Raw genomic sequence first — 25,685 nt, 5'->3', positions numbered from 1 at the left:
GTTGTGGCACTCATTAAAATGTACAAATGAATCGTTAAGCTTCAGTCACCTCACGCTACTGAGTTCGTTGCAGCAATTTTCCTTTCTGTTTTCTCTCAGTATCAAGTCTTTGGTTCAGTTTCTTTTCCTCTCTCCTTGTCTTTACGTATTTTTCTAAAACACGAGTAGAAATCGAGCACTGCAATCATGAGTGTTTAAAGTGCACGGACTGGAGGAAGATTGTTTAGGAAGAAAGCCCGGCAGGCGCGGAGCATTTGCAGCAGCTGACTTTTTAGCGCGTCGTTCCCAGACATGTATTCTTGTTTGAGAATCACGTTGGTCTCCGCAAGACTAATTCAAAGCAAACTTACTATCACAATTCAAATAAATTACAACTACGAATAGGGAGATTAAAAAGAAACCCGTGTACTTTGTGTTTTGGATTGCGTTGTTCTGCCACAGCTAACTATCTTTTCCTATCCTTCCAATTATTTTTTTGAAACTTGTGTACTTCAAGTTCAGGGTTATGGGGTCTAAAGATAGCTGGTAGCACCGAACGCTCGGCCATCCTCTCCCATGTAAGGCCTGAATGTCTGATGCATTTCAAATTCATCTGAAGGGTTTTTGTTTTAATAATAATATTATGATGGCATTTAGTGAACAACGGAGCCAATTCTGGACTGGATGCCAGGTCACCTCAGGCCCAATAATTGCACACTTTCTATAAACTTATAGTTGCTGGTCAACCTAACAGCATATTCCTGGCTGGTGAGACCAGATCCACTAGGACACAAGCAAACATGCCTACCTCATACAGAAATGATGTGCACTGGGAAATAAAGAGGGGCACGTGTACATTAAAGTGGCGGTGTTACCCACTAGACCCCTGTAACATCCCACTTTGTTGTGCCGTGTAATGTTTGCTGGTTGTAAGACTTTAACGCACACCCCTCCCTCTCTCAACGTGTCTGGGAATGGCTTTGCATCACACCACACAGGGCGTGCCAGGCTCTTGTCAAGCGAGTGGCTCACTTCCTCTCCGAGGGCGGAGGGGCCTTCTCTGACCTTGACTTGCATCTATGCTTCCTCGCTTTGTCTGAACACAGAGCTGTAAATCAGTGAAGGCTGGGCCGACTTGATTACTGCACACCCCAAAAGGGTTTCCTCTGTGTGGGTCTCCAGGCACAAAGAAATACAAAAGGGGAGAGGGTACCACCCATGGGATGCCCAAGTTTGCGCACTGGCATGAGTACGTTTGCTTTGCTTCGCTATTCTATACTCGCGGAGGATTCCTGTTTGCCTTTAACGTACTCACTTCAGTGATGGATGAAAATGTAAAAAGCACAACTTTTCATTTGCATTCCTATTGCTCTTTGAGCATTTGAAAACTGTCTTGAGTATCTCATGTAGTTTGCATGTTCATCCTGTCATCTGCTTTGAATTTCTCTCTATTATTAAAAAAAAAAAAAAAATATTTGAAGGCTTGGAAGGAGACGATACGTGATTTTAACGTCCCGTGAGACAGAAGGACAGCTGCTGCACAGGCTTTTAAATGATCTTCACGCAGTGCGACAAGCAGAACACGCAGAAAGACAGCAGATGATCCGACCACATCTCCTTAGCGTGTGTCTTGTAAATGAATATTCAGAAAATGTTCTGATGCGCGTGTGTATGTGTGTGTATATATATATATATTATGTACAGTGCATCCAGAAAGTATTCACAGCGCATCACTTTTTCCACATTTTGTTATGTTACAGCCTTATTCCAAAATGGATTAAATTCATTTTTTTCCTCAGAATTCTACACACAACACCCCATAATGACAACGTGAAAAAACTTTACTTGAGGTTTTTGCAAATTTATTAAAACTAAAAAAACTGAGAAATCCCATGTACATAAATATTCACAGCCTTTGCTCAATACTTTGTCGATGCACCTTTGGCAGCCATTCCAGCCTCAAGTCTTTTTGAATATGATGCCACAAGCTTGGCACACCTATCCTTGGCCAGTTTCACTCATTCCTCTTTGCAGCACCTCTCAAGCTCCATCAGGTTGGATGGGAAGCGTCGGTGCACAGCCATTTTAAGATCTCTCCAGAGATGTTCAATCTGATTCAAATCTGGGCCACTCAAGGACATTCACAGAGTTGTCCTGAAGTCACTCCTTTGATATCTTGGCTGTGTGCTTAGGGTCGTTGTCCTGCTGAAAGATGAACCGTCGCCTAGTCTGAGGTCAAGAGTGCTCTGGAGCAGGTTTTCATCCAGGATGTCTAAGTAGATTGCTGCAGTCATCTTTCCCTTTATCCTGACTAGTCTCCCAGTTCCATCCCCACAGTGTGATGCTGCCACCACCATGCTTCACTGTAGGGATGGTATTGGCCTGGTGATGAGCGGTGCCTGGTTTCCTCCAAACGTGACGCCTGGCATTCACACCAAAGAGTTCAATCTTTGTCTCATCAGACCAGAGAATTTTGTTTCTCATGGTCTGCGAGTCCTTCAGGTGCCTTTTGACAAACTCCAGGCGGGCTGCCATGTGCCTTTTACTAAGGAGTGGCTTCTGTCTGGCCACTTTACCATACAGGCCTGATTGGTGGATTGCTGCAGAGATGGTTGTCCTTCTGGAAGGTTCTCCTATCTACACAGAGGACCTCTGGAGCTCTGACAGAGAGACCATCGGGTTCTTGGTCACCTCCCTGACCAAGGCCCTTCTCCCCTCGATCGCTCAGTTTAGATGGCCGGCCAGCTCTAGGAAGAGTCCTGGTGGTTTTGAACTTCTTCAACTTATGGATGATGGAGGCCACTGTGCTCATTGGGACCTTCAAAGCAGCGGGCATTTTTTCTGTAACCTTCCCCAGATTTGTGCATCGAGACAATCCTGTCTCGGAGGTCTACAGACAATTCCTTTGACTTCATGCTTGGTTTGTGTTCTGACATGAACTGTCAACTGTGGGACCTTCTATAGACAGGTGTGTGCCTTTCCAAATCATGTCCAGTCAGCTGAATTGACCACAGGTGGACTCCAATTAAACATCTCAAGGATGATCAGGGCAAACAGGATGCACCTGAGCTCAGTTTGGAGCTTCATGACAAAGGCTGTGAATACTTATGCACATGTGCTTTCTCAGTTTTTATTTTTAATAAATTTGCAAAAACCTCAAGTAAACTTTTTTCACGTTGTCATTATGGGGTGTTGTGTGTAGAATTCTGAGGAAAAAAATGAATTTAATCCGTTTTGGAATAAGGCTGTAACATAACAAAATGTGGAAAAAGTGATGCGCTGTGAATACTTGCTGGATGCACTGTATATATATATATATATATATATATATATATATATATATATATATATATATAGAGAGAGAGAGAGAGAGAGAGAGAGAGAGAGAGAGAGAGAGAGAGAGAGAGAGAGAGAGAGAGAGGATGGTCCATATCTGATTATGCAAATTTTCATTACGCTATAACTTGTCCGTTTGTCTCACTGCCTTGTGTCTCTTCTCGTTGTTTCATTATTTCACCAAGTAATAATTTCTGTTTGTTTGCACTAATGCGGTCTTTACTCTCATCTTTTTGAGACTTTCAAATTTTCGTACTTCCATTATCTCTAACCTGCTCTGCATGTTTATTGCGCCAGCGTTTTTGAATTCTTTACGACTTTCTACTTTGTCACCTTCTCTTTGTCATTTTCCAGCCCCAGGCCTGGTTAAATCTCTTGGCACAAAGTCTCGTCTCGTGGGATGTGAAGTGTCTTTCTGAGAAGGTCATGTCTTGTCTCCCTGAAGAGGTCTCATCTCGTCCCATGTCTATAATATATACATACAGTGTATACTGTATATATGTATGTATATGTGTGTATGTGTGTATATATATATATATATATATATATATATATATATACTGCGGTGGGTTGGCACCCTGCCCAGGATTGGTTCCTGCCTTGTGCCCTGTGTTGGCTGGGATTGGCTCCAGCAGACCCCGTGACCCTATTCGATTCAGCGGGTTAGAAACTGGGTGGTGTATATATATATATATATATATATATATGTATATATATATATATATATATATATATATATATATATATATATAAATAACAAAATCCAGTGACGAGACTTTTTTCCAGAGATTTTTCTCAAGTCCCGTCCTCCTCATTTTCAAACACACCTGCAGTCCACTTACCTCTCATTCATGTGAATGCTTTTGTCATACACACTTCCTGTGCTCTCAGCTCTTATAAATTTTTACGTTTTCCTCATTTAAAGTCGTTTATGAAAAGTCCTCAGTTTCATTCTTTAAAGAAGCTTTTCTGGACAGACATGCACTCTATTTGTTTCCTTCGATGTAGTCCTTTCCTGGACAATAATTTTATATGTTCTAGAAGACACGTCAACCACTAAGCAAAGAAAAAAGGGCAGCGCATCAAAAAGAGACCCAAAAGCATTGGGGAGAATATGCAAATTCAGAAAATAAGGAAAATAATTATCAGCCCGGACCAAGTGGAATTGAAAACCTAGGAGGTCCAAGTGGGGTTGGAAATAAACGACAAAGAGTAGAAAACGAAGTAGAATGTTATAAGGAGGTTCAGAAACATTGGTGTGATACACATGCAGAGCAGGTTAGAGATTATGAAAGTACTAACATTCAAAAGTCTCAAAAAACTGTACTAAAACTCGCATTGGTGCTAACAAATGGAAATTATGACTCGGTGAAATAACGAAACAGTGAAAAGAGATCGAATACATGGACACAGGTGATATGACAGATAAGTATGTAGAAATTGTTTGGCTTTAAACTTTACGATTGTCTAATTCATGTTGCCGTCAGGGAAAAGTAGTGTTTCTTCAGGCAACTACTTGATTGATATAGTGCTATTTTAAATTTGTTGTTACTTTTAGTATTTTTATATTTTATATTTCAGAAAAGGTACAATAGTTTTGACTTGAATAATGAAGGTACGTTTAATTAAAAAACGGAGTAACCAGACAAGAAGGGCCTTTATCAGGGACGTGACTAAGATCCCGATGGTCACCCAAACAGCTTCATAGAGAGAGTGATGCGCGGTGTCTGATCTTATCCAGACCATCCAATATTTCGGAATGCCTCTCACTTTACTCTCCGACTCGTAACCTTCGATCTTCAAATGAGCGTTTTTGTCAACGTATTGAATAGTTATCGGCTGTCATGAAAGTTTGCCAATATTAGTACTGAGTACAATAATTCTGATATTGTAACGCTCTTAGACGGGCATTTTCTTACCTCTGATATACTGATAATGTATGAGCGTTCACTTCCCTTTCAGAACTGTGCTGTAGGATGAGTTTTGCCGAGCTCATTCAGGAATTAAATTTGATGTTCTGGAGTTCCAAGAAACAAAAAGCTCTGAAGTCCCAGTTTCCACAAGAGAACAACAAACAAGATGTCCGCAAGTTGCTTCTTGCAAATTGTTGCACTTTAGTGAAGCCTCCACCATTACATTTGGAAGAACCCTTTTTTACAGCTCAGTCTCCAGAACTGCTCGTATAACACATGTTACTGGCAATGTATGAAAGGCAGGCATTGTATAGGATGCCTGGCGTTTTTGGGCATAGTATGAAAGATCCAACTTATTCTAATATTGTATATACTTTCTCTAGGCATTGTTTGTAATTCCTAAGCCAGGGCTGTTGAACTCCGGGCCCGGTGGGCCGCAGTGGCTGCAGGTTTTCATTCTAACCCTTTTCCTAATCAGTGACCAGTTTTCACTGCTAATTAACTTTTTCCCCATCACTTTAATAGCCCTGTTAGGAGAGTTCAGCCCTCTGGATTGATTCGTTTCTTCATTAAATGACAGCCAAGTAGAATTGAGATGTGAAGCAAGCTGGCAGATGACCGCTAAACTGGGCCTTCAAACTCCAACCAATTTCACGTTCTTAATGAGAAGCCGATTCTTGCTGTTCATTAAACCCGTTCTTTAATTCCATGGCTTGTTGCTGCTCTCATTCTGCCACAGCTGTTTTCTGTCTAAGAGCACCAATGTTAAAATGGTTTGGTGACCTGAGAGACCATCCTTACCGAGACCATCACCTCTTTTTAATTTCGGATATTGTGTGACGGGCACAGGGGAGCTGGTCATGTGGTGGCTTGTTTTGTGTCTGCATTATTGTTTGGCTACTAATTAAAGAAAAAGAAACACAACTATGGGACCTGAGTCAAGTGAATTAAAAGACAGCAAAAACTGGTCACTAATTAAGAAGATGGTAAGAAAGAAAACCTGCAGCCACTGCGGCACTCGAGGCTTGGAGTTCGCCACCCCAGGCTTAGCATTTTGTCATTCTATATAATGCCTATTTAGGCAAAGTATTGAAAGAGAGTCGTGAAAAGGCTTTTATTGAGAAGACGTATATGAAAATGAAGGAGTTATAAAAGGGCGGCACGGTGGCGCAGTCGGTAGCGCTGCTGCCTCGCAGTTAGGAGACCCGTGTCTGTGTGGTTTCCTCCCACAGGCCAAAGACATGCAGGTTAGGTGCATTGCTGATCCTAAATTGTCCCGTGGGTGTGTGTGTGCCCTGTGGTGGGCTGGCGCCCTGCCCGGGGTTTGCTTCCTGCCTTGCGCCCTGTGTTGGCTGGGATTGGCTCCAGCAGACCCCCGTGACCCTGTAGTTAGGATATAGCGGGTTGGATAATGGATGGATGGCTGGATGAAAGAGATACAAAATAAAGTACAGGACTGTCTTATTGAGGAATAAATCGGTTTCCTTTTGTTTTCCACTAGCATCACGTCATGGCGATTCAGCAGCCAATAGTCCTGTGGTTCCTTCTTAGTAGTCATCTTGGCCTTTTTCACATCACTCACTAACTTCTGGTAAGTAGTTTCGGTTAAGAAAACACCGTTTTTTTTGCAGCAGTGGCTCGCACTTTAGACAGTTTATCGTAGAATCGTCGTTGCATGTCAACATGCCATGATTTCTTCTCGGACACTACACCTTGATCTTCCAGTTTCATACAGCATAGTATGGGCTAGAATCTTTGCTGAACAAATTCATAGTAATAATAATAATTCTTTACATTTATATAGCGCTTTTCTTGCTCCTCCAAGCGCTCAGCAATTGCTGGTTAAGGGCCCTGCTCAAAGGCCCAACAGAGCAGAGTCCCTATTGGCATTTAGGGGATTCGAACCGGCAGCCTTCTGATTGCCAGTGCAGATCCCTAGCCTCAGAGACTCCACTCCGCATGTATATTTTGTATATATAGCGTATTTCATCACTTCCGAACAAAGACTGAAATGCAAATGGGGTCAGGACTTTGACTAGGCCACTCCAAAGTCTTCATTTTGTTTTTCTTCAGCCATTCAGAGGTGGATTTGCTGGTGTGTTTTGGGTCATTGTCCTGTTGCAGCACCCAAGATCGCTTCAGCTTGAGTTGATGAACAGATGGCCAGACATTCACCTTCAGGATTTTTTGGTAGACAGTAGAATTCATGGTTCCATCTATCACAGCAAGCCTTCCAGGTCCTGAAGCAGCAAAACAACCCCAGACCATCACACTACCACCACCATATTTTACTGTTGGTATGATGTTCTTTTTCTGAAATGCTGTGTTCCTTTTACGCCAGATGTAACGGGACATTTGCCTTCCAAAAAGTTCAACTTTTGTCTCATCAGTCCACAAGGTATTTTCCCAAAAGTCTTGGCAATCATTGAGATGTTTCTGAGCAAAATTGAGACGAGCCCTAATGTTCTTTTGCTTAACAGTGGTTTTGCGTCTTGGAAATCTGCCATGCAGGCCGTTTTTGCCCAGTCTCTTTCTTATGGTGGAGTCGTGAACACTGACCTTAATTGAGGCAAGTGAGGCCTGCAGTTCTTTAGATGTTGTCCTGGGGTCTTTTGTGACCTCTCGGATGAGTCGTCTCTGTGCTCTTGGGGTCATTTTGGTTGGCCTGCCACTCCTGGGAAGGTTCACCACTGTTCCATGTTTTTGCCATTTGTGGATAATGGCTCTCACTGTGGTTCAATGGAGTCCCAAAGCTTTAGAAATGGATTTATAACCTTTACCAGACTGATAGATCTCAATGACTTCTGCTCTCATTTGTTCCTGAATTTCTTTGGATCTTGGCATGATGTCAAGCTTTTGAGGTGCTTTTGGTCTACTTCTCTGTGTCAGGCAGCTCCTATTGAAGTGATTTCTTGATTGAAACAGTTGTGGCAGTAATCAGGCCTGGGGGTGGCTACGGAAATTGAACTCAGGTGTGATACACCACAGTTAGGTTATTTTTGAACAAGGGGGCAATTACTTTTTCACACAGGGCCATGTAGGTTTGGATTTTTTTTCTCCCTAAATAATAAAAACCATCATTTAAAAACTGCATTTTGTGTTTACTTGTGTTATATTTGACTAATGGTTAAATGTGTTTGATGATCAGAAACATTTTGTGTGACAAACATGCAAAAGAATAAGAAATCAGGAAGGGGGCAAATAGTTTTTCACACCACTGTATGTTACACTCATCCGTTTATTGTAAGTCGTAACATACGTTATAACGTTATACCATGTCATCATTTAACATGTTGTATTTAGAAGTCGTCTATCAAATTTATGGAAATGTTAACATTTCTCAATTCATTCTATATACATCATTTAATGCCCCAAAAGACATTAGGACAGATCGATGAACGGTTGGTAAGCTTCGAGAAAAGTTGCGTAATTTTGGTCTGCGCATGTGTATTATCAGTGAGTAGATCATTTCGATGGGTAGGATGTTACGTTAGGACGCCGGTTTGTCGTTCGGCATTGCATAGAATGCCTAGGAAATGTGCGACATATTAATCGTTTCATACTTTGTTGTCCAATTTTTGCCATTCAATATATTGGCTAGACATTCTATACAATGCCGGTAACATATACATAAAATAAAACTCTCATTTATCGAGCGATTCCCATAATTTTTCTTTAACATGCTGACTTCATAGCTAATTTTCAAACAAGCTCTTACTTTCAGAAAATAAACGGTCAAAGTGAAGGTGCAGAGCCGCTTTCAAGGACATGGGAGGGGGGTTAAAATTCAATAAGACTTCAGAATTTCCGCCCTTCATATTTCATATATATAGTGTATTTTATCACTTCCGAACAAAGACTGAGATGCAAAGGGGGAATTCTGTCTGAGGCGAGCGTCGAAAGTCACGTGACATTAGACACGTCATTAGCAGGAGTATTTTATACTTTGCCGGTTTGTCTTTTGGCATTGCATAGAACGCATATTAATTGTTTCACACTTTGCCGTCCAATTTTTGGCATTCTATACAATGCCGGTTACATATACATAAAATAAAACTCTCATTTATCAAGAAATTTCCATAATTTAGGAATGACCACAAGTGATTGGTCACCACTGCAGATTAAAAATATTATCAATAGCAGGCAAACTTACTGTATAGCATCATCTAACTTTAAAATAACATCGCAGATTAAAAATTATCAATAGCCGTCAAACTTATATCAACATCTAACTTTAGAAATAACGCAAGTGAAATAAGAAGTGAAGGAGTCCAATGTGAAAGATGGTTTGTTGTCAAATTTCAAAAGGAAACTTCCAGTGGAGCTAAATTTAACTTATTAAAATTGTTAAATAATAAAGTAATTAAGTCAGTGACATGTTCAAAGTAAATATGTATAGTTTTTTTTTAATCTGAAATCATTTTTTCCCACATTTTCAGTTTGACTAGTCTGTTAAGTCTTGTGTGTTATGTGCCCATTTGGCCACAGGAGGCGCCCTACACCAGGATATATTTACAGTATTTTTTCCTTTAACATGCTGGCTTCATAGCTAATTTTCAAACAAGCTCTTACTTTCAGAAAATAAAAAGTCAAAGAGAAGGTGCAGAGCCGCTTTCAAAGACAATTCATTAAGACTTCAGAATTTCTTTATTCCTCGTCCAGGTTTCTTGCTCAGGGAAGAAGAATGGAATTTTCCTTTCTGTTGAGTACAGTCCTATTTATTCTTGAGTCCGAGCCTCTCCTTTCCTGCCTCCCGCTCACTCGCTTTTCCGTCGTTTGCATGTCTCTGGTACCCTCATCAGCATCTCGGATCACTCTGGGGAAGAGGAGGAGGAAGCTGCGGCTGATTTTGATTTTCAATGCTATTGCTGTGCCCTCTAGCCCAGAGTGAATACAGTCAGGTCAAAACACCTTTATGCTAGAAAAAAAAAAGTCTGCTGAAGATAAGCCGACCATAGAGAGCAAATATCAGATACTGTAAGAGAGAGAGAGACTATTCATCATCATGTGCTGGGCAAAATTAATTTCCCCTTCTTATTGTTGTATTATTGCTGATGAAACAATTGATGTAATCTGCACTTTAGCATAGTAGGCAGGATAAGTAGCAGCCAAGGGCTTAAATATGTGCACTTGTATTACAATTTATTTGATAAATCATGTAAGTGTGTACGATTAAATAAAATATAAAATAAAATGTACATTTATGATACATTTTTTTATTTGGCAAATTGTGTAAAGTGCTGTGAGCATCTCTTCAATGAAGAATGCTGAAGTTACGTTCCAGACCCATCAACGATAGGTGAAAATCCACGATATAGAAAGACCATATAAGTAAACCTGCTGCCTCGCAGTTAGGAGTCCCAGGTTTGCTTCCCGGGTCCACCCAGCGTGGAGTTTACATGTTCTCCCACCTCCCACAGTCCAAAGACATGCAGGTTAGGTGCATTGGCGATACAAAATTGTCCTTAGTGTGTGCTTGGAGTGTGGGTGTGTGTGTGCACACCTTGCGTTGGGCTGACGCCCTGCCCGGGGTTTGTTTCCTGCCTTGCACCCTGTGTTGGCTGGGATTGGCTGCAGCAGGACCCTGTGACCCTGTGTTGGGATATAGCGGGTTGGTAAATGACTGACTGACTGATAACCCTAAACCTAACCCTAACTCTAATTTCTATGTGAGATCTTATTTTCAATTCTTCTTTTGGCTGCTTGGTTATGAAAGAAATTTCATACATCCAGGTGCAGTCTGTCGTACTTTAGTGCGAGTAACTACTGCTTTGAAATATTGTTGGAAAATATTATTACCACCCATTGTTCCAAAATCTCTCTATATATATCAAAGCCTATGTACAGTGCATCCAGAAAGTATTCACAGCACTGCATCACTTTTTCCACATTTTGTTATGTTACAGCCTTATTCCAAAATGGATTAAATTAATTTTTTTCCTCAGAATTCTACACACAACACCCCATAATGACAACGTGAAAGAAGTTTACTTCAGGTTTTTGCAAATTTATTAAAATTAAAAAAACTGAGAAATCCCATGTCCATAAGTATTCACAGCCTTTTCTCAATACTTTGTCGATGCACCTTTGGCAGCAATTCCAGCCTCAAGTCTTTCTGAATATGATGCCACAAGCTTGGCACACCTATCCTTGGCCAGTTTCGCCCATTCCTCTTTGCAGCACCTCTCAAGCTCCATCAGGTTGGATGGGAAGCGTCGGTGCACCGCCATTTTAAGATCTCTCCAGAGATGTTCAGTCTGATTCAAGTCTGGGCCACTCAAGGACATTCACAGAGTTGTCCTGAAGCCACTCCTTTGATATCTTGGCTGTGTGCTTAGGGTCGTTGTCCTGCTGAAAGATGAACCGTCGCCCCAGTCTGAGGTCAAGAGTGCTCTGGAGCAGGTTTTCATCCAGGATGTCTCTGTACATTGCTGCAGTCATCTTTCCCTTTATCCTGACTAGTCTCCCAATTCCATCCCCACAGCGTGATGCTGCCACCACCATGCTTCACTGTAGGGATGGTATTGGCCTGGTGATGAGCGGTGCCTGGTTTCCTCCAAACGTGACTCCTGGCATTCACACCAAAGAGTTCAATCTTTGTCTCATCAGACCAGAGAATTTTGTTTCTCATGGTCTGCGAGTCCTTCAGGTGCCTTTTGACAAACTCCAGGCGGGCTGCCATGTGCCTTTTACTAAGGAGTGGCTTCCGTCTGGCCACTCTACCATACAGGCCTGATTGGTGAATTGCTGCAGAGATGGTTGTCCTTCTGGAAGGTTCTCCTCTCTCCACAGAGGACCCTGGGGCTCTGACAGAGTGACCATCAGGTTCTTGGTCACCTCCCTGACTAAGGCCCTTCTCCCCCGATCACTCAGTTTAGATGGCCGGCCAGCTTTAGGAAGAGTCCTGGTGGTTTCGAACTTCTTTCCATATGGATGATGGAGGCCACTGTGCTCATTGGGACCTTCAAAGCAGCAGAATTTTTTCTGTAACCTTCCCCAGATTTGTGCCTGGAGACAATCCTGTCTCGGAGGTCTGCAGACAATTCCTTTGACTTCATACTTGGTTTGTGCTCTGACATGAACTGTCAACTGTGGGACCTTCTATAGACAGGTGTGTGCCTTTCCAAATCATGTCCAGTCAGCTGAATTTACCACAGGTGGACTCCAATGAAGCTGCAGAAACATCTCAAGGATGATCAGGGGAAACAGGATGCACCTGAGCTCAATTTGGAGCTTCATGGCAAAGGCTGTGAATACTTATGGACATGGGATTTGTCAATTTTTTTATTTTTAATAAATTTGCAAAAACCTCAAGTAAACTTTTTTCATGTTGCCATTATGGGGTGTTGTGTGAAGAATTCTGAGGAAAAAAATGAATTTAATCCATTTTGGAATAAGGCTGTAACATAACAAAATGTGGAAAAAGTGATGCGCTGTGAATACTTTCCGGATGCACTGTGTGTGTGTGTGTGTGTGTGTGTGTGTGTGTGTGTGTGTTCCAGCATCACTTCAGAATGGCTGGAGCGATTCTCATGAAACTTGGTACACGTGTTTCTCATTGGTCAACTAAAAATACCGTGGGGTCAAATCAGCCCTAAGCCACCCCCTTCTGGGTAGGGTGTGTGATTGATCCTGCTGTCTTGTATGCGTGTTATCATCCTGTTGACACTCAGAATGACCACCAGAGGGCGAACTGGAGGTGACTGCCAGCATTCTTTATGTTTGAGCCCCACCACCGCGCCCGCCTGTTGATTTTGAAATTAAATCGAGTTGGCTGCTTCTGAGCGTCAAGTGGATGATAACATACATACAAGATCGGCAGACAAGCACATTAGTGAGTCTTCATTGTTTGTTCATTTATTTTGATTTTTAAAGTTGTTTTTTATTTTTAATTCTATTTTTCTCAAACAATTAAAAAAAAAACCACTTTATTTTCCTCCTGGGTAACGCTGGGTATTTCAGCTAGTGGATTTAGAATTGTAAATGAATGAGTCAACTAATAAAGTTTTAGTTAATTTAAAAAATTACACATTTATTCTGTCATATAAATGCAATATTATTTTTTGTTATCGTTGATCAAGCAATAAGTCACTTTTTCAAGTAATTTAATAAACCGGGGGCAGTTTTGGTCTCCAGGCTACAAAAAAGGACATAACCGCACTAGAGAAGGTCCAGAGAAGAGCGACGAGGCTGATTCAGGGCTACAGGGGGGTGAGTGATGAGGAAAGATTAAAAGAGCTGAGCCTTTACAGTTTAAGGAGATGAAGAGGCGACCTGACTGAAGTGTGCAAAATGATGAAGGGAATTCGTCCAGTGGATCGAGACGGTGACTTTAAAATGAGTTCATCAAGAACACGGGGAGACAGTTAGAAACTTATGAAGGGTAAATGTCACACAAACATTAGAAAGTTTCTCTTTACACGAAGATCAATAGACACTTGGAATAAGCGACCAAGTAGTGTGGTAGACAGTAAGACATTAGGAACTTTCAAACTTAACTCGATGTTATTTTTGGAAGAATGAAATGGGCTGGACTGGTGAGCTTTGTTGGGTTGGATGTCCTGTTCTTGTCCAGATTGTTCTAACGCTCTAAATGTCAGATTACGCAAGTTTTAGTCATGGAGTACAAGTCCCAGGAGGTTCTGCTCAGGTCTTTATAACACCCTGGTGAGGCCTCATCTGGAGTCCTGGGTGCAGTTTTGGTCTCCAGGCTTCAAAAATGACATAACAGCACTGGAGAAGGTCCAGAGAAGAGCGACAAGGCTGATTCAGGGCTATAGGGGATGAGTTTTGAGGAAAGATTAAAAGAGCTGAGCCTTTACAGGTTAAGGAGAAGGAGATGAAGAGGAGACCTGAGTGAAGTGTTTAAGATTAAGAAGTGAATTAGTGCAGTGGATCGAGACGGTGACTTTAAAATGAGTTCATCAAGAACACGGGGACACAGCTGGAAACTTGTGAAGGGTGAATTTCACACAAACATTCGGAAGTTTCTCTTTACACAAAGAACGATAGACACTTGGAATAAGCGACCAAGTAGTGTGGTAGACAGTAAGACTTGAGGAACTTTTAAAACTCGACTTGATGTTTATTTGGAAGAAATAAGTGGTTGGGCTGAATGGCCCGTTCACGTCCAGAGTGTTCTAATGTTCTAATAATATTTTCCTAATTCTTTCATTCACATAAATTCATGAATACCCATTATGCCGAAAAGAAATTCCCACGACTTGAACAGCAGATCTCCTCGTTTTCGAAAGGGCAGAACAGACTCGATGAAGGGGCTGACGCTCCCAAGATTCAATTTCAGTAGCAGGCTATGTAAAGATTTGTATTCGTATTCATCCAAGAACCCAGATTTCCTGAGAAAAATAGCTTCAGTGGAAAAATATAAAAGAATGTAGATAAATGCAAATAACCTAAATTGAAAAGAAGAAAATGATTCTTATTTTACTAGAAGTGAACTTACCAAGTGCATCGTTCTTTAAAGGTTTACAGCAGTTAAGTTATCTAAAGAAGAATGGACGGAATGAAGTCTGTTGATTTAAGAGGCCTGACGTATTCAAAATATTTAATGGGTTATTAGTTTACTAGTGACTGTGATTGTGGCCATCCTATCATAAGTACAGTTGTGCTTGAAAGTTTGTGAACCCTTTAGAATTTTCTACATTTCTGCATAAATATGACCTAAAACTTCATCAGATTTTCACTCAAGTCCTAAAAGTACATAAAGAGACACCAGTTAAACAAATGAGACAAAAATATTATACTTGGTCATTTATTTATTGAGGAAAATGATCGAATATCACATATTTGTGAGTGGCAAAAGTATGTGAACCTCACGGATTAGCAGTTAGTTTGTCCGGTGTTTTCAATCAATGGGATGCCAATCAGGTGTGAGTGGGCACCCTGTGTTATTTAAAGAACAGGATCTATCAAAGTCTGCTCTTCACAACACGTTTGTGGAAGTGTATCATGGCACGAACAAAGGAGATTTCTGAGGACCTCACAAAAAGAGTTGTTGATGCTCATCAGGCTGGAAAAGGTTACAAAACCATCTCTAAAGAGTTTGGACTCCACCAATCCACAGTCAGACAGATTGGGTACAAATGTAGGAAATTCAAGACCATTGTTACCCTCCCCAGGAGTGGTTGACCAACAACAATCACTCTAAGAGCAAGGCACACGTGTAATAGTCGACGAGGTCACAGAGGACCCCAGGGTCACTTCTAAGCAACTGAAGGACTCTCTCACACTGGCTGATGTTCATGTTCATGAGTCCACCATCAGGAGAACACTGAACAATAATGGTGTGCATGGCAGGGCTGCAAGGAGAAAGCCACTGCTCTCCAAAAAAAACATTGCTGCTCGTCTGCAGTTTGCTAAAGATCACGTTGACAAACCAGAAGGCTATTGGAAGAATGTTTTGTGGACGGATGAGACCAAAATAGAACTTTCTGGTTTAAATGAAAAGCGTTATGTTTGGAAAAAGGAAAACACTGCATTCCAGCATAAGAACCTCATCCCATCTGTGAAACATGGCGGTGGTGGGAGTATCATGGTCTGGGCCTGTTGTGCTGCATCTGGGCCAGGACGGCTTGCCTTCATTGATGGAACAATGACTTCTGAATTATATCAGAGAATTCTAAAGGAAAATGTCAGGACATCTGTCCATGAACTGAATCTCAAGAGAAGGTGGGTCATGCAGCAAGACGACGACCCTAAGCACACAAGTCGTTCTACCAAAGAATGGTTAAAGAAGAAGAAAGTGAATGTTCTGGAATGGCCAAGTCAAAGTCCTGACCTTAATCCAATCGAAATGTTGTGGAAGGACCTGAAGAGAGCAGTTCATGTGAGGAAACCCACCAACATCCCAGAGTTGAAGCTGTTCTGTACGGAGGAATGGGCGAAAATTCCTCCAAGCCGGTGTGCAGGAATGATCAGAAGTTACCGGAAACGTTTAGGGGGTCACAGTAGATACTGAAATTAAAGGGTCACATACTTTTGCACTCACAAATATGTAATATTCGATCATTGTCCTCAATAAATAAATGACCAAGTATAATATTTTTGTCTCATTTGTTTAACTGGTTTCTCTTTATCTACTTTTAGGACTTGAGTGAAAATCTGATGAAGTTTTAGGTCATATTTATGCAGAAGTATAGAAAATTCTAAAGGGTTCACAAACTTTCAAGCACAACTGTATAGTGATAAACTGCTACTAAAGGTTAATATCATCTTAAAGAACTGTAAGACAGTATAAAGGCGTATTATGGCTAAACAGGGGAAGGCGTCCTCAAGTCCTCATTTTTCTATCTAAATGTCCTCATTTCCAGAGGCCCAAGATCCGATCCAAAGAGCTGTAGTTCCCAATGTGCCCTGCAGGAGTTCATATTGGCGCTGCCATCTGACATGCTGGGGAAGACAAGTCCCAGAACAAATTGTCACCATTATACTGGCGTCCCAGCAGGGTAATAAGGATCCTGGTACAACCCTGGCTGGGGGTGCCAGTCCCCGCGTGGCGCATCTCACGACGTAAAGAATGGGCTCCAGCCCTGAGAAGTGCCACATTCGTTGGTTGTAGCCTGGTTACACTTAACAGTAGGGTGAATAAGTAAAATGCTGACGCCATCTAAACAAAATACAATTCCACAAAAAATGTTTTTGTTTTGATAGCACTCAAAGAAAATAGGGCTCGGGGTCAGGGGTCTAGACAAAGCCAATCCCGTAAATTATTTTCAACTCTTTCTACCTTCTGTTTGCTTGACTAGAGCTCTGCTTGTCTCTCTCTTGTAAAATGCGCTCAGTCAGGATCTCCCACGTCTGAAAACAGGAAAGGGGAAACTGTGGCATTGTTTCGGGACGTAGAATTTGTTTTTTTTTTTTTTTTTTTTCTTCAGCATGAGGCAGGTTTCCTGTCTATTTGTCAACAGACGCATTCTGGAGGAAAACTGCTGGCACCGTTTCAAAAGGATATGGCTTCAGCAGGAGAGAACCGCTCTAAACCCACCCACCCCACGCCACAACACGCTGGCTGATTGCAAGACGGGTCGCTTCCTGCCTTGTAGGCTCAAATTGGGGTGCTAATGAATCACTCTGCAGGGGACGTTTTACTGGGACCTTGCATTATTCAACGTGGTGGTATTCCAGAGGGAAAACCGCTTCCTGTAGTCCTCAAGGTTTCATAGAAGAATGTGTATACATTGTCAGTCTGTGCCAATTGTGGATCACGGGATCTAATGGCCAAAATACAAGAGCACGTTGCAGTTCATCGGAAACCTCTGTCACGCTGAAGATTGAAAACCAAGCCTGGAGTGAATTTCAATGTCTCGAAGCCCACCGACATTCAGGTGTACATGGAGTTTAGTGAAATAGGACAAGTGCCACCACCACCACCTCTAGATATGGGATAGAAATGTTGGGGGGAATTATGTGTGACACCCTGCAATGTCACGGGATCAGGACTCTGTCCTGACAGATCTAGGTTGGTATCACCCATTAGTCTAACTTACGCGTGTGTGTCGGAGGAAAGCTCTCACAGGCAGAGGGAGGGCATTCAAATGGCTGGCAGACAGCAACACAGACTCAAATGACCAATTCCAGATGTAAAATAACGCAGTGCAGATTTCAATCGGCAAAAGTAAGAAATAAGGGAAGGAATGGTCAGTCCAATTGCCGCTAGTGTGTGCTGGGTTTGTGGGTGTGTGTGTCCTGCGGTGGGTTGGCACCCTGCCCAGCATTGGTTCCTGCCTTGCGCCCTGTGTTGGCTGGGATTGGCTCCAGCAGACCCCCATGACCCTGTGTTCGGATTCAACGGGTTGGAAAATGGATGGATGGATGGTTAGTCGAAGTTAATGTCTTTACTGGTTTTAATTGTACTGTAAAATAATTAATTGAACTGGTAGGGCAGGGCTGATGCCCACTTTTTTTCCTTTATTTCGCCTTATGTAATTTCTCGTATTAGGAATTTGTTAGTTTTCGCATACCCCTTGGGGTCAGCCATTGTACAGCAGCAGCAGCCCCCGGAGCAATTAACGGTTTAAGGGCCCAGCAGAGTAGGATCTCTTTTTGGCTTCGGGATACCAGCACCTCAGAGCCACCACCCCGCCCCACTCGTTGTGCTCATCGCTGCCAGTACAGACACTGGCTACTCTCACCCTTAAAACGAATAAGCGGATTGAAGAAGCTCCTCATCGCTGGAGCGAAATACCGGGACATGTTGCGAAAGCAGGAATCCTGACAACCTTTAGGAGGTATCTGGATGAGATACTGGAAGTAGGACAAGTGCCACCACCTCCACCACATCTAGATATGGGATAGAAATGTTGGGGGAATTGTATAGGGCTTAAAAAGAGAAGGGTACAGATGAAGAGCTGGGGGGTCACAGGATGGGAAACCACTTAATTAGGAGGAGAGATCAGCTAGAAGAAGACAAGTCGGGAATGTCGGGTTGGGCTTGACAATCGTAACCTTAGATCTTCAAATGAATGTCTACTCAGAATTCCAAGAGCTAAACTTGTGGTGAGGCGGGCGGGCGGGTGGCCTTCTGCTGTTATGCACCTAAAATCTGGAATAGCCTGCCAATAGGAATTCACCAGGCTGATACGGTGGAGGTCTTTAAAAAACTGCTAAAAACACATTAGTTTAACATGGCTTTTCATAATTTCATTTTAATTTAATCCTGATGCTCTGCATGTTTAATTAATTATATCATTATTATTCATGGTGGCTCCAAAATCCGTACCAACCCCTACTCTCTCTTCTGTTCTTTTTCCGGTTTTCTGTGGTGGCGACCTGCGCCGTCACCACCTAATCAAAGCACCGTGATGTCTTTACATTGATGGCCAGAAGTCCACGTGACCGTCATCATCAAGTCCTTCCATGAGAACCCTGAATACAAAGAGGACTGTTTGATTGATGTTAGGTAGAATGCCTAGAGGGGACTGGGTGGTCTCGTGGCCTCGGACCCCCTGCAGATTTTATTTTTTCTTCAGCCCTCTGGAGTTTTATTTGTTTTTTCTGTCCTCCCTGGCCATCGGACCTTACTTCTATTCTATGTTAATTAGTGTTCTCTGATTTTAATTCTTACTTTGTCTCTTTTCTCTTCCTTCATCATGTAAAGCACTTTGAGCTCCATTATATGTATGATGTTGTTGCTGTTGTAACGAGCTTCAATTCATGGAGACATTCTGAAAAATAAGATGGAGTGAGATTATTGAAGGCTTTGTAAACCATCAGCAGTATTTTAAAGTCGATTCTAAATGGCACCGGTAACCAGTGTAGTGACACCAAGACTGGCGTGATGTGCTCAGATTTTCTTTTCCTAGTTCAGTTTCTGGCAGCTGCATTCTGCACTCGGTGTGATCGATTTATGTCTTTTTTTGGGTGGTCCTGAGAGGAGTGCGTTACAGTAATCTAGTTGACTGAAAACAAAAGCGTGAATTTTTCAGCATCTTAAAGTTATAAAAGATCTAAACTTTGTTATATCTTAAGTGGAAAAATGCTGTTCTAGTACCTGATTAATATGTGATTTAAAATTTAGGTCAGAGTCAATAATTACCCCTAACTTCTTTAACTCTGTCATGACTTTTAAGCCTATGCGATCAAGTTTATTTCTAATGCCCTCACTATATCCATTTTTGCCAATCACAAGATTTCCGATTTCTCCTTATTTATTTTTACGGCATCTTTCTGTCATTTTCACTATTGCAGCACTATATAGCATAACAGCAGCAAACAAGGTTTAGATAAGAGTTGTGGTTTCTGATTGTCCAATGTGTTCAAAGGCTGTCATGGCATGTGTGCATTTCCAATGAGAGCGTAATGTTAACGTCAGGTAAGTTTTAATTTGACTGTGCATTCGGAAGGTGTGGGTGCTGTGCGGCCTTGTCTATGTTTTACTGGTTTTATTAGACAGATTTGTTGGATCAGGTGTGTTGAGCACTGAAATCTGCTTCTCCTTTGGCTCTTCATTATCAGCTCTCTAAACGGCAGTCCTTTCAATGGGGTGTGACACATCGTTTATTTCAAATATATGTTCTGTAGTTCATATTTTCATAATCATAGCCGCCAGTCCTTTCAAACTCTCATCAACTCCTACACTATCGTCGTAATGGTGAACAACAGAGAGCACCTGTGACAACGTGTCATTCCTGTTTACCACTTGTCTAATGATGGCTTTGAATGCCAATGTAGAATCTGATGTTACTGTTATGCGTTATGCTTATTTTTTAACAAGTCCAATGTGTGTCGCATGTGCAGAAAGCACATTTATATGTTTAACCAGGTTAACATGAGTACTTCTGATATTTACAGTTTGAAATCACCTCCACCTTCACGAGGCTTTGGATTGGTTGTTAAATGTGACACTCAGTAAACAGTCTAATTGTTCCCACCCACTTTTAAACAAAATTTGCTCATGGTTTTCTCTGGAGGAATATCTTCTATATAAACGTCTATCAGTGGAAGTGTGTGAGGCTACAGCATGAAGCTCAAAGAAAGCGATTCTGTCGCCAAAGTGATACATATTTTCTAATGTCTTTGACAAGTCTTTCCTCCATCTGCAGAAAATGAACAGAAACACTAACTTTTAAAAGCTTTTGTTAATTTTCCCTATAATTTAATTTTATTTCCATTTAAATACATAGCCATACCACTTTATGTTATGGCCAAGCCTAGCATATGTTTTGTCTTCTTTGTTCAACATTCATTGCTGTTGATTGTTTTACATTATTTTCTTACATATAAATGTCTATGTGTAGAAGTGTGTATGTCTGTCTGTCTGGCCCGGAAGTGCCAGGTTATGGCATTAAGCTCAAAGAAATTGACTCTGTTGTCAAAGTGAAACCGCTAAGAAAAGATAAACTCACTTAGCCACTAATACACAAGCGAGGCGAGCACATCGGAAAAACAAAATCTCGGAGGAAAGAGAAATTCGCTTAGCCACTAATAGACAAACGAGGCGAGCACATCACCAAAACATAATCTCAGAGGAAAGATAAACTCACTTAGCCACTAATAGACAAGTGAAGCGAGCACATCGGCAAAACAAAACCTCGGAGGAAAGAGAAACTCGCTTAGCCGCTAATACACAAGCGAGGCGAGCACATCGGAAAAACAAAATCTCGGAGGAAAGAGAAACTTGCTTAGCCGCTAATACACAAACGAGGCGAGCACATCGGAAAAACAAAATCTCGGAGGAAAGAGAAACTCGCTTAGCTGCTAATACACAAGCGAGGCAAGCACATCAGTAAAATGAAATCTCGGAGAAAAGGCAAACTCACTTAGCCACTGATGGAAAAAAGAGACGAGCATGTCCGCAAAATGAAACCTCTGAGCGAGAAACTTGCATAGTTGCTTCTCTTTCTGCAATTCTCAGGTATCTCGTGGAGAAAATATCTTGTATATAAACGTCTACACTTGGAAGTGTGTGTGTGTATCTGTCCGTCTGGCCTTGAAGTGCAAGGCAAAAGCATGAAGCTCAAAGAAAGCGACTCTGTCGCCAAAATGAAACTGCCGAGAAAAGATAAACTCGCTTCGCCGTTAATACAGAGGTGAGGTGAGCACATCGGCAAAAGGAAACCTCAGAGGAAAGAGAAACTCGCTTAGCCGCTAATACATAACCAATGTGATTGATTGAAGTGCCAGAATCCATGGTTTCTAGGAGCTTGGGTTTTTTACAGCACGGGCTTACACAGCTAGTATATAATATTGTTCTATTTATTTATTATTTGTCTAATTAAGTATCATCTCTTCATTTTACTTTATTTACCTGTTATGTAGTACGCATGTGTGTTTTGCGGTTCTCTTCTGTTTCTTGTATTTTGTGGGTGAACTCCCAAGAGGCGGGGCCACCCATCCATCACTATTAAGAGTACAACTCGGGATCCCAGTTGGCAATAGGCAGGCACACAGTCCAGCCCCACCCTCCGGAAATGACCCTCTATCTGCCGCAGCCAAGTGTTATGTGGCTGACCCCTTGGCCTGGTCCAGTCACTCAGGTCCCCAGCAATGAGGATCTTACGAGCCTGATCACCCTCAGGGGGAAACGTGTCACATGGCTGTAGTGCCGTATCTGACGCTCCCTCACAATGCAGGTCATGTGCCTCATTCAGGACTCCATGAGCAACACAAAGTCAAACCAACGGGACACAAGGATTTTCCAGAGAGACACACATGAAGGAGTCCAGTCTTCATCTCAGGTCACTGGATAGCGGCCATGTCTCACCAACAGGAAGCACCAGGGGCCTCATGTATAACGCCGTGCGTAGAACTCACACTATAACATGGCGTAAGCACAAAAGCCGAAATGTGTTTACGCACAGAAAAATCCAGATGCAGGAATCTGTGCGCATCTAACTTCCACGCTCTTCCGCTACATAAATCCCGATCAGAGTGAAAACTAACGCCGTGCACGCTTTATGTAACGCCCAACTCCTCCCAGAATTACGCCTATTTGAATATGCAAATCAATATAAATCGCCCTTAAGCTCAGCCTTCTGTGAAAAGACAATGGGAAAAGCACGGGGGAAAATATAAGAATTTCAGCGAATACCAAGTGGAGGCAAAGGAAAAACATACTATTTGTTCAAATAAACCGCGGTATAATCAACAAAAGGAAGTTGATCGAGTGACACAGCGTGTTGGAGAAACTTGAAAGCTCACATTCACAAAATCGCACAGTGCCGGAAATTAAAAAGAAGTCACATATCAAAGTCGCCGTGGAAAGCCGAGTTGTAAGCCCACCGTCTGAGTGTCATATGAAAGCTTATTAGGGTACAGAGAAAAAATCCACACTGTGGGGAAAAAGCACGAAATGTCAACTTCAATCTCGACATTTCCACTTTAATCACGTAGTTTATTTTGTCATTTAGTAGAACATTATAAACTTCATCTTAAAATCGTTTAATTAACCAGTTTCTCAAATCACATCGTAATTAAAGTAGCACGTCAAATGCTTTGTTTTGTATTTGATCTTCTACTCGTATGTGCTCTATGTGTGTGAATCACTACTTGCTTCTTAAACTGGCTCTCTTCCTCCAACTGGACACAGAGTCCATGGCATTCGTGATATTACAGCTCTCTGAATAACTAAAATACTGAGATGTATACGTGATATCATTTTTATGATGATAGGAGTTAAAGCACGTTATTAAACATGTTTCACTTCGATGAAATAATTTATTGCAGCAGTACTCAGGGGCGGCTCTAGGCTTGTGGTGGCACTGGGCAGAGGAAGAATCGGTGGCTCCTTCGCTCGCCAATGTCAGTAAGGTAGCTTATCACGGTGGAAGGCCAAGTCCGTTGCGGACACTGCATAGCCGCCTCGTGCTCATGACACAAGCATTTAACTTTTGTCGAAATTTGTCGCATGCTTTTAGCTGTGTTGTTATTTTCTTTCTGTTTTATATTCAATATATATTGGCGTGGTCGCCCAAGAGTCCTTGCTTTTCTTTCCCCAAGTAACCGATCGCCACACAATCAGCTCTGTAATAGACGTTAAGCAATCTGTAAGCTTAGCGCCGATTCTTCAAAACGCTTAAAGAACATTGAAATATCTTCGTAGTGCATGTTTAATTACTCTATCCTTAAAGACACTCCCAGTGAAGAATATAGATTATTTAAATGAAGTTAAAGTTTTATCTGTATAATTTAACAAACATATTTTGCTGCATTTCACCTTAAAAATGATATCGCATCATATGTAAATACGCGCTTTATAAAGTGGCGCAGGTTGTGAGATATTATAACTGTAGTGCAAGTTTACAGTGAGGTGATTGTACTTATAAGTACACACAGTTCTACAAGGAGCAATTGATTGAGTGCGTTTACAGTTCTTGGGATGAAACTGATTCTGAACCGCGAGGTCCGTACAGGAAAGGCTTTAAAACGTTTTGCCGTGGCTGAGACAGCGTGTCCTTAAAGCTGTATATCGATAATTCTCTTCCGATAAGCTGCTGCTGTGATTCACACTCAGATACAGTGATATAAATAGTCCGAGTGGTGCAGTGAGAGGAATATGGAAAAAGATGATCTGCTGTGGCAACTCCTAACGGGAGGAGCTGAAAGAAGAAGAAGAAGAAGAAGTGAGAGTAACAACGCTAAAGCAGTTCTGGTATTTGGAATACTATGGCTGTTCCCTGGACCATTATATTGTTAAAAGTTAATTACAATCAGATGCATTACACTAATAAACAATATGCGGTTAGTTTCAGTGTATTTATAAAGCCGCGTCATGAAAATAATGAGTAATCACACAAGAACAGTAGCACTGCTTTGACGCTGGGTGCCGCCAGTCTGAAAAACCGAGCGGAGAACTTGCGTACGACAAGCTATGAGGTACCGTGGAAAAGTGCGCGGCTTTACGCCAAGTGTAGGTTTTATACATCGCGATTTGAACGTGGAAAAGTTCTTACGCAACATTTCTGTGCGTACACACCGTTTATACATGAGGCCCCAGGACTCTAAAGACTTGGACCTTCGTCCTTTTTAAATATCGGGAGCGCCACACACCCCTTTCCAGTGACCTCATGACCCCCGATGCTCTCCCAATCTGTCAACTGACTTCATAGGAAGAGTCACCAGAGTCACATGAATGTCGCTGCCGAGGTCAGTAAACCTCTCAACGAGGTCGACACACTGCTGATGGCCGTGCCCAAGTGGTCATTAAAGGCCTGGATGTTGGTTTTTATCAGGACACTCGGAAGCCCAGACACTCCGACCCCTCACTCAGTCCCTCGCGTGCCACAATCAGAGCCTCCATTGACTCCGCGAAGATCACAGCATCGTCAGCAAAGTCAAGATCCGTGAATCTCTCTTCACCAACAGATGCCCCCCAGCTGCTGGACCCCACGACCCTGCCCAACACCCAGTCCATACAAGCATTGAACAGAATAGGAGCAGAACAGACCCCTGACGAACCCTAGAAAATAACTGGGAAAAACACCGAGGTCCTGCCTCCACTCCGCACAGCACTCACAGTACCAGTGCACAGGCTGGCCATGATATCCAGCAACCTCGAGGGGATCCCACGAACCCACAGGATGTCCCAGAGGGCACAAAAGTATAAATCAGCCTCAAGTGTGCTTACCAGAAATAAACTGCCCAGGGAGTGGCACAGCAGGGACTTACACAGCTAGTATGTTATAAGTCTGGCTTTAGCGAAAATGCCTTTCAGATAACTGGTCAGGTCGCCACACACTTACCGCCTCTGCTCACCTCACAAAGATCTACCATCCTTAACTCCTTGTACCTCCAGTAATCATTGGTGCACCTGTTTTTTGTATTACGCAGCGGGACGTCCTGTCACCGTTCTACCCCAAATACATTAACAAATTTAGTTTTTTCATGAATTGATCACATGTCGCAGTAGAGAAGACTACTTTAGGTGAGGAAAAAAAAAATCAATCTGATTGATATCATATCTACAACCGACAGACAAAAAGCAGATGTGCCACGTCCTGT

The 25,685-nt window shown here is 42.1% G+C and overlaps 1 long non-coding RNA gene across 1 annotated transcript in view; it reads left to right on the top strand.

The window, feature by feature from the left end:
• The window catches only part of LOC120540261, a 38,377-nt gene that overhangs the window by 8,616 nt on the left and 4,076 nt on the right, over positions 1-25,685 (top strand). The window contains exon 2 of the long non-coding RNA XR_005635784.1: positions 6,730-6,819. This is a non-coding gene — a long non-coding RNA (uncharacterized LOC120540261). The remainder of the gene's footprint in view (positions 1-6,729; positions 6,820-25,685) is intronic.

This window comes from Polypterus senegalus, chromosome 12 (genome assembly GCF_016835505.1).
Source record: "Polypterus senegalus isolate Bchr_013 chromosome 12, ASM1683550v1, whole genome shotgun sequence".
Taxonomy (NCBI): Eukaryota; Metazoa; Chordata; class Cladistia; order Polypteriformes; family Polypteridae; genus Polypterus; species Polypterus senegalus.
This window is presented reverse-complemented; position numbering and strand designations above follow the sequence as displayed.